The following is a 9,140-nucleotide window of genomic DNA, read 5'->3' on the forward strand; positions in this document are numbered from 1 at the left end:
GTCCCATCTGGCTCGCCCCGGTAAACAAATAATGATGGCGCCTCACGTGCTCCATGATGACGGCGGCTCTCAGCCCCTTACGGAAGCAAGGAGACGTCAGCAAGGATTCGACAGCCCCGACAGCTGTCCTTCCACAGGGCTCCAGCGCTCCTCCGACGGCCACGACATCACATGAACAGGGTGCCAAAACCTCTCCGACTGCCACGACGGCATGTACTTAGGGCTCTAGCTCCTCTCTGCTAGACACGTTAGCACACTGCTACACCCCCCATTGTACACCTGGACCCTCTCCTTACGCCTATAAAAGGAAGGTCCAGGGCTCTCGTACGGGAAGGTTGGCCGCGCGGGGGAACGGGCCGGCGCATAAGGCTCCCTCTCTCTCTCTCTCTCCCACGCGGACGCTTGTAACCCCCTACTGCAAGCGCACCCGACCTAGGCGCAGGGCAACACGAAGGTCGTGGGTTTCCCCTTTGCCTGTCTCTTCCCCCCCTTCGTGCTCCGTCTCGCGCCGACCCATCTGGGCTGGGACACGTGGCGACAATTTACTCGTCGGTCCAGGGACCCCCCGGGGTCGAAACGCCGACAGTTGGCGTGCCAGGTAGGGGCCTGTTGCGTGTTGACGAACAGCTTCCCGTCAAGCTCCAAATGGGTAGTCTCCAGCAACCTTTCCAGCCCGGGACGGTGCTCCGTTTCGGGAGTCTTGAGTTCATGTCCCTCGACGGCAGCTACGATATGATACTCCTTCCTCCGCCGCGCGACAGCGACAATGGCGGCCGTCAGCCCACCCGCCGGCGGCGGAATCGACGACGTCTTTTCCGCGTGGCGGAAGAACAACATCCGGGTCCATCCCGTCACCTCCCTCGCCGATGGAGGAGGAGGCGGGGCAACCATGGCCAAGCAGGAGGCGGCACCTCGTCGGCTGTCGAGCGAGTCGACGACGCCGGCGCCCCAGCGGGGGACACGTCGGGCTTCGACCTTGCGTCTGAGACGAAGACGAGCGCCGTTTCCCCATAACACGCGAACCCCAAGCAGACGAACGACGCCAGCACGCTCGCGAAGGACTTGCTGGGCGTCGCCCTCGTACCTGAGACAACGGTGCAGTCCGCCCCTGACGTGACTTCGTCACCGCCCGTCGACCAAGAGGTACCGACCGGTTCCCATCTCGTGCCTTTTGGATTCAGCCTCGACCCACCAAGCGACTTCGCTTCGGTGGAAGCCTTCATAGAGGCATGTATCAACCCTCCGGGGTACCATGTGCGGTCGCCCTGGGACAGACTGACGGCCGTCTCGACCTACGGACCCTCGGGTTCCGAGGAAGATGACGAGCCTGACTTTTGTTGGGATTTCTCCGGGCTTGGTAACCCCAGTGCCATGCGGGACTTCATGACCGCATGCGACTACTGCCTCTCCGATTGTTCCGATGGTAGCCGCAGCTTCGGCGACGAGGACTGCGGCCCAAGTCGTGAATGTTTCCACGTCGATCTAGGGGGTCCCGGTGAAGGTAACCATCTTGGTATGTCGGAAAACGGCGATCCCCCTAGGCCTGCGCCTCGCGTTGACATCCTTCGGGAGCTAGCTGTGGTCCCAGTCCCTGCGGGGGTCAGGACGCACAGCTCGAGCAAATCCGCGAGATGCAGACCAGGCTTGACGAGGGAGCAGGAACACTTGAGCAGTTCCGATGGAACATCGGGCAGGAATGGGCAGACCAAGCACCGGCCGGAGAAGCGCGTCATCTACCCCAGGGCATCCAACACCGCACTGCCGACGACGTCAGGGCAAGGCCGCCACCGGCTTCCAGTGGGGTCGGCCAGAACCTGGCTGCAGCAGCAATACTACTTCGCGCGATGCCAGAACCATCGACCACCGAAGGGCGGCGTATCCAGGGAGAGTGATAGTCGCCTAGAGGGGGGGTGAATAGGGCGAAACTGAAATTTACAAATATAAACACAACTACAAGCCGGGGTTAGCGTTAGTAATAATAAATGAGTCCGTAAGAGAGGGCGCAAAACAAATCCCAAGCGAAAAAGCAAATGAGACACGGAGATTTGTTTTACCGAGGTTCGGTTCTTGCAAACCTACTCCCCGTTGAGGAGGCCACAAAGGCCGGGTCTCTTTCAACCCTTCCCTCTCTCAAACGGTCCCTCGGACCGAGTGAGCTTCTCTTCTCAAATCAAAGCCGGGAACAAAACTTCCCCGCAAGGGCCACCACACAATTGGTGCCTCTTGCCTTGATTACAATGGAGTTGTGATCTCAAGAACAAGTGAGAAAGAAAAGAAGCAATCCAAGCGCAAGAGCTCAAATGAACACGGCAAATCACTCTCTCTAGTCACTAGGGTTTTGTGTGGAATTGGAGAGGATTTGATCTCTTTGAATGTGTCTAGAATTGAATGCCTAGAGCTCTTGTAGTAGTTGAGAAGTGGAAAACTTGGATGGCAATGAATGTGGGGTGGTTGGGGTATTTATAGCCCCAACCACCAAACTTGACCGTTGGCTGGAGCCTTCTGTTCGATGGCGCACCGGACAGTCCGGTGCACACCGGACAGTCCGGTGCCCCTGCCACGTCATCACTGCCGTTGGATTCTAGCCGTTGGAGCTTCTGACTTGTGGGCCCGCCTGGATGTCCGGTGCACACCGGACATGCACTGTTTGATGTCCGGTGCACCGGCATGGGCGATTCTGACTTCTGCGCGCGCTGCGCGCGCATTTAATGCACCGCAGGGAGCCGTTGGCGCCGCAGGGAGCCGTTGCTCCGCTGGCACACCGGACAGTCCGGTGTACACCGGACAGTCCGGTGAATTATAGCGGAGCGGCTGCCGCGCGAACCCGAGGCTGGCGAGTTCAGGAGGCCGAGCTTCCTTGGAGCACCGGACATGTCCGGTGCACACCGGACAGTCCGGTGAATTATAGCGCGCCGGCTTCCGAGAATTCCCGAAGGCGAAGAGTTTGAGTCTGAGTTCCCTGGTGCACCGGACAGGTACTGTTCACTGTCCGGTGGCACACCGGACAGTCCGGTGCGCCAGACCAGGGGTGCCCTCGGTTGCCCCTTTGCTCCTTTATTGAATCCAACACTTGATCTTTTTATTGGCTTGATGTGAACCTTTTGCACCTGTATAACTTATACACTAGAGCAAACTAGTCAGTCCAATATTTGTGTTGGGCAATTCAACCACCAAAATTATTTAGGAACTAGGTGTAAGCCTAATTCCCTTTCAATCTCCCCCTTTTTGGTGATTGATGCCAACACAAACCAAAGCAAATATAGAAGTGCATAATTGAACTAGCTTGCATAATGTAAGTGAAAAGGTTACTTGGAATTGAGCCAATATAACTACTTACAAGATATGCAAGGAATGTTTCTTTCTTATATAACATTTTGGACCACGTTTGCACCACATGTTTTGCTTTTGCAAATTCTTTTTGTAAATCCATTTCAAAGATCTCTTGCAAATAGTCAAAGGTACATGAATAAGAGTTTGCAAGGCATTTTCAAGATTTGAAATTTTCTCCCCCTGTTTCAAATGCTTTTCCTTTGACTAAACAAAACTCCCCCTAAAAGAGATCCACCTCTTAGTGTTCAAGAGGGTTTTGATATACCATTTTTGAAATACTACTTTCTCCCCCTTTTGAACACAATAGGATGCCAAATGATAAAGACTTTTGGAAAGCACTAAGTTTTTGAATTTGGTGGTGGTGGTGCGGTCCTTTTGCTTTGGGCTCATTTCTCCCCCTTTTTGGCATGAATCGCCAAAAACGGAAACATTAGAGCCCTCGAAGTGCAATCTTCCCCTTTGGTCATAAATAAGTGAGTTAAGATTATACCAAAGACGAAGTCCTTTTGCGTTTGAGCTTTTACTCTCTCCCCCAAGGATGAAGTCCTTTTCCTTGATGCTCATTTCTCCCCCAAAGAAGAGAGAGTTGCTCGGAGTGGTGGCGAAGTATGAGTTACGGAGTGGAAGCCTTTGTCTTCGCCGAAGACTCCAATTTCCTTTCAATATACCTATGACTTGGTTTGAAATAAACTTGAAAACACATTAGTCATAGCATATAAAAGAGATATGATCAAAGGTATTCAAAAGAGCTATGTGTGCAAGCTTAGCAAAAGAAATTTCTAGAATCAAGAATATTGAGCTCATGCCTAAGTCTGGTAAAAGATTGTTCATCAAGTGGCTTGGTAAAGATATCGGCTAATTGATCTTTAGTATTAATGTAAGAAATCTCGATATCCCCCTTTTGTTGGTGATCCCTAAGAAAATGATACCGAATGGCTATGTGCTTAGTGCGGCTATGCTCGACGGGATTGTCGGCCATTTTAATTGTACTCTCATTATCACATAGCAAAGGGACTTTGGTTAATTTGTAACCGTAGTCCCGCAGGGTTTGCCTCATCCAAAGCAATTGCGCGCAACAATGTCCTGCGGCAATGTACTCGGCTTCGGCGGTGGAAAGAGCGACCGAATTTTGCTTCTTTGAAGCCCAAGACACCAAGGATCTTCCCAAGAACTGGCAAGTCCCCGATGTGCTCTTCCTATTGATTTTGCACCCCGCCCAATCGGCATCCGAATAACCAAGTAAATCAAATGTGGATCCCCGAGGGTACCAAAGCCCAAACTTAGGTGTATAAGCCAAATATCTCAAGATTCGTTTTACGGCCGTAAGGTGGGATTCCTTAGGGTCGGATTGGAATCTTGCACACATGCAAACGGAAAGCATAATGTCCGGTCGAGATGCACATAAATAAAGCAATGAACCAATCATCGACCGGTATACCTTTTGATCCACGGACTTACCTCCCGTGTCGAGGTCGAGATGCCCATTAGTTCCCATGGGTGTCTTGATGGGTTTGGCATCCTTCATCCCAAACTTGGTTAGTATGTCTTGAGTGTACTTCGTTTGGCAAATGAAGGTGCCCTCTTGGAGTTGCTTGACTTGGAATCCTAGAAAATACTTCAACTCCCCCATCATCGACATCTCGAATTTCTGTGTCATGATCCTACTAAACTCTTCACATGTAGACTCGTTAGTAGACCCAAATATAATATCATCAACATAAATTTGGCATACAAACAAGTCTTTTTCAAGAGTTTTAGTGAATAAAGTAGGATCGGCCTTGCCGACTTTGAAGCCATTTGCAATAAGGAAATCTCTTAGGCATTCATACCATGCTCTTGGGGCTTGCTTGAGCCCATAAAGCGCCTTAGAGAGCCTATAGACATGGTTAGGGTACTCACTGTCTTCAAAGCCGGGAGGTTGCTCAACATAGACCTCTTCCTTGATTGGTCCATTGAGGAAGGCACTTTTCACGTCCATTTGATAGAGCTTAAAGCCATGGTAAGTAGCATAGGCCAATAATATGCGAATTGACTCGAGCCTAGCTACGGGTGCATAGGTTTCACCGAAATCCAAACCTTCGACTTGTGAATACCCTTTGGCTACGAGTCGAGCTTTGTTCCTTGTCACCACACCATGCTCATCTTGCTTGTTGCGGAAGACCCATTTGGTTCCTACAACATTTTGGTTAGGACGTGGAACTAAATGCCAGACCTCATTCCTCGTGAAATTGTTGAGCTCCTCTTGCATCGCCACTACCCAATCCGAATCTTGGAGAGCTTCCTCTACCCTGTGTGGCTCAATAGAGGAAACAAAAGAGTAATGTTCACAAAAATGAGCAACCCGAGATCGAGTAGTTACCCCCTTATGAATGTCGCCGAGGATGGTGTCGACGGGGTGATCTCGTTGGATTGCTTGGTGGACTCTTGGGTGTGGCGGTCTTGGTTCTTCCTCATCCTCCTTTTCTTGATCATTTGTATCTCCCCCTTGAGCATTGCTATCATCTTGAGGTGGCTCGTCTTCTTGATTTTGCTCTTCATCATTTTGAGCCTCATCCTCATTTTGAGTTGGTGGAGATGCTTGCATGGAGGAGGATGGTTGATCTTGTGTACTTGGAGGCTCTTCGGATTCCTTAGGACACACATCCCCGATGGACATGTTCCTTAGCGCGATGCATGGAGCCTGTTCTTCACCTATCTCATCAAGATCAACTTGCTCTACTTGAGAGCCGTTAGTTTCATCAAACACAACGTCACAAGAGACTTCAACTAGTCCAGTGGACTTGTTAAAGACCCTATATGCCCTTGTGTTTGAGTCATAACCAAGTAAAAAGCCTTCTACAGTTTTAGGAGCAAATTTAGATTTTCTACCTCTTTTAATAAGAATGAAGCATTTGCTACCAAAAACTCTAAAATAGGAAATGTTGGGCTTTTTACCGGTTAGGAGTTCATATGATGTCTTCTTGAGGATTCGGTGAAGATATATCCGGTTGATGGCGTAGCAGGCGGTGTTGACCGCTTCGGCCCAAAACCGGTCCGGTGTCTTGTACTCATCAAGCATGGTTCTTGCCATGTCCAATAGAGTTCGATTCTTCCTCTCCACTACACCATTTTGTTGTGGCGTGTAGGGAGAGGAGAACTCATGCTTGATGCCCTCCTCCTCAAGGAAGCCTTCAATTTGAGAGTTCTTGAACTCCGTCCCGTTGTCGCTTCTTATTTTCTTGATCCTTAAGCCGAACTCATTTTGAGCTCGTCTCAAGAATCCCTTTAAGGTCTCTTGGGTTTGAGATTTTTCCTGTAAAAAGAATACCCAAGTGAAGCGAGAATAATCATCCACAATAACAAGACAATACTTACTCCCGCCGATGCTTATGTAAGCAATCGGGCCGAATAGATCCATGTGGAGTAGCTCAAGCGGCCTGTCGGTCGTCATGATGTTCTTGTGTGGATGATGGACTCCAACTTGCTTCCCCGCCTGACATGCACTACAAATCCTGTCTTTCTCAAAATGAACATTTGTTAATCCTAAAATGTGTTCTCCCTTTAGAAGCTTATGAAGATTCTTCATCCCAACATGGGCTAGTCGGCGGTGCCAGAGCCAACCCATGTTAGTCTTAGCAATTAAGCAAGTGTCGAGTTCAGCTCTATCAAAATCTACCAGGTATAGCTGACCTTCCAACACTCCCTTAAATGCTATTGAATCATCACTTCTTCTAAAGACAGTGACACCTATATCAGTAAAAAGACAGTTGTAGCCCATTTGACATAATTGGGAAACAGAAAGCAAGTTGTAATCTAAGGAATCTACAAGAAAAACATTGGAAATGGAATGGTCAGGAGATATAGCAATTTTACCAAGACCTTTGACCAAACCTTGATTTCCATCCCCGAATGTGATAGCTCGTTGGGGATCTTGGTTTTTCTCATATGAGGAGAACATCCTTTTCTCCCCTGTCATGTGGTTTGTGCACCCGCTGTCGAGTATCCAACTTGAGCCCCCGGATGCATAAACCTACAAAACAAATTTAGTTCTTGACTTTAGGTACCCAAACGGTTTTGGGTCCTTTGGCATTAGAAACAAGAACTTTGGGTACCCAAACACAAGTCTTGGAGCCCTTGTGTTTGCCCCCAACAAATTTGGCAACTACCTTGCCGGATTTGCTAGTAAGCACATAAGATGCATCAAAAGTTTTAAATGAAATGGCATGATCATTTGATGCATTAGTGGTTTTCTTTCTAGGCAACTTGGCATGGGTTGGTTGCCTAGATCTAGATGTCTCACCCTTATACATGAAAGCATGATTAGGGCCAGAGTGAGACTTCCTAGAATGAATCTTCCTAATTTTGCTCTCAGGATAGCCGGCAGGGTATAAAATGTAACCCTCGTTATCCTGAGGCATGGGAGCTTTGCCCTTAACAAAGTTAGACAAGTTCTTAGGAGGGGCATTAAGTTTGACATTGTCTCCCCTTTGGAAGCCAATGCCATCCTTGATGCCAGGGCGTCTCCCATTATAAAGCATGCTACGAGCAAATTTAAATTTCTCATTTTCTAAGTTGTGCTCGGCAATTTTAGCATCTAGTTTAGCTATATGATCATTTTGTTGCTTAATTAAAACCATGTGATCATGAATAGCATTAATATCAACATCTCTACATCTAGTGCAAATGGAAACATGCTCAATGGTAGATGTAGAGGGTTTGCAAGATTTTAATTCTACAACCTTAGCATGCAAGATATCATTCTTAGTTCTAAGGTCGGAAATGGTAGTATTGCAAACATCAAAATCCTTAGCCTTAGCAAGCAGTTTTTCATTCTCAATTCTAAGACTAGTAAGAGAAATGTTCAATTCTTCAATCCTAGCAATCAAATCATCATTATTATCTCTAGGAGTGAAAATTGAAACATCACAAGCATGAGAATCAACCTTAGCATTTAAAATAGCATTTTCATTCCTAAGGTTGTCAATTATTTCACGGCAAGTGCTTAGCTCACTAGATAATTTTTCACATTTTTCTACTTCTAGAGCATAAGCCTTTTTAACCTTAACATGTTTTTTGTTTTCTTTAATTAGACAATCCTCTTGGGAATCCAAAAGGTCGTCCTTTTCATGAATAGCACTAACCAATTCATTCAATTTTTCTTTTTGAGCTATGTTAAGGTTGGCAAAAAGGGAACGCAAATTATCTTCCTCATCACTAGCATTGTCATCACTAGAGGATTCATATTTAGTGGAGGATTTAGATTTAACCTTCTTTTTGCCGTCCTTTGCCATGAGGCACTTGTGGCCGACGTTGGGGAAGAGGAGTCCCTTGGTGACGGCGATGTTGGCGGCGTCCTCGTCGTCGGAGGAGTCGCTTGAGCTCTCGTCGGAGTCCCACTCGCGACAAACATGGGCATCGCCGCCCTTCTTCTTGTAATACCTCTTCTTTTCCTTTCGTCTCCCCTTCTTGTCGTCACCTCGGTCACTGTCACTAGATATAGGACATTTAGCAATAAAATGACCGGGCTTACCACACTTGTAGCAAACTTTCTTGGAGCGGGACTTGTAGTCTTTCCCCCTCCTTTGTTTGAGGATTTGGCGGAAGCTCTTGATGACGAGCGCCATTTCCTCATTGTCGAGCTTGGAGGCGTCGATTGGTTGTCGACTTGGTGTAGCCTCCTCCTTCTTCTCCTCCGTTGCCTTGAATGCAACGGGTTGGGCTTCGGATGAGTCGCCAAGCTCGTTGATTTTCCTCGAGCCTTCTATCATGCACTCAAAACTTACAAAATGCCCGATAACTTCCTCGGGGGTCATTTTAGTATATCTAGGATT

This window comes from Zea mays, chromosome 7 (assembly GCF_902167145.1).
Source record: "Zea mays cultivar B73 chromosome 7, Zm-B73-REFERENCE-NAM-5.0, whole genome shotgun sequence".
Classification (NCBI taxonomy): domain Eukaryota; kingdom Viridiplantae; phylum Streptophyta; class Magnoliopsida; order Poales; family Poaceae; genus Zea; species Zea mays.